The sequence below is a fragment of the Papilio xuthus genome, unplaced genomic scaffold (genome assembly GCF_000836235.2).
Source record: "Papilio xuthus unplaced genomic scaffold, Pxut_1.1 DF825783.1, whole genome shotgun sequence".
Taxonomy (NCBI): domain Eukaryota; kingdom Metazoa; phylum Arthropoda; class Insecta; order Lepidoptera; family Papilionidae; genus Papilio; species Papilio xuthus.
Genome location: NW_013532866.1, coordinates 13,890 through 14,733, shown reverse-complemented (window position 1 = coordinate 14,733; position 844 = coordinate 13,890).

Here is an 844-nt window from a genome sequence, read left to right as displayed (position 1 = left end):
CTAAGCAGGCTCTCGGACCGACTCAACGCTCGCATAGACGGGCTAGAGCCGCGTCTTAATCCAGAGCCTCGCTTGCGACCGGCACTGGCTCACGACAGGCGTGAGGCGGAAGCCAGGAGGAAACCCCCTTCAAGCCGCCCACGCCAAACAACGGCTACGACCCAGGCAGAACTGCCTGAAGTGCGCCTCCCTGAACCGGTCCAATCGGGCTGGATCAAGGTCGGCGCAAAGGGAAAGGCGATGGCGTCGACCTCTACATCGACGCAGGCCGCTTCTTCTCCTTCTTCCACAGCCCCAGCCGCCCAATCGGGCAAAAAGGCTAAAAAGAAGGCCAAGAAGAAGAAGAAGACGGCGAAAAAACGGGAGACGGAACGTCCCCTCCCGCCGGCGCCAGCATCCATGAAGGAGACCATGGCGTCGGTCGTGAAGAGGGGCCTAAGGGAAAAGGCGCCGGCGGTCATCAGATCGGCGCCCATGCCCAAGAAGGAGCAGGAGAAGGCCAAGCCTGCGCCTAAGCTGCGGGCCCCCAAGACCTCGGCAGTCGTGGTGACTCTACATCCCACGGCTGTGGAGAAGGGGGTTACGTACGCCAAAGCGCTGGCTGAGGCGAGACAAAGGGTGAACCTAAAAGACCTGGAGATCGAGAGCGTCCGCTTCAAGCGCGCAGCGACCGGGGCCTCAATTATTGAGGTCTCCGGTGCCGATAACGCGCCAAAGGCGGACCTCCTCGCCGACAGGCTCCGCGAGGTTTTCGGGAACGGCGGCGATGTCACCGTCTCCCGACCAACAAAAACGGCGGAACTGTTGGTGGCGGGGTTGGATGACTCCGTCACCAAGGAAGAAG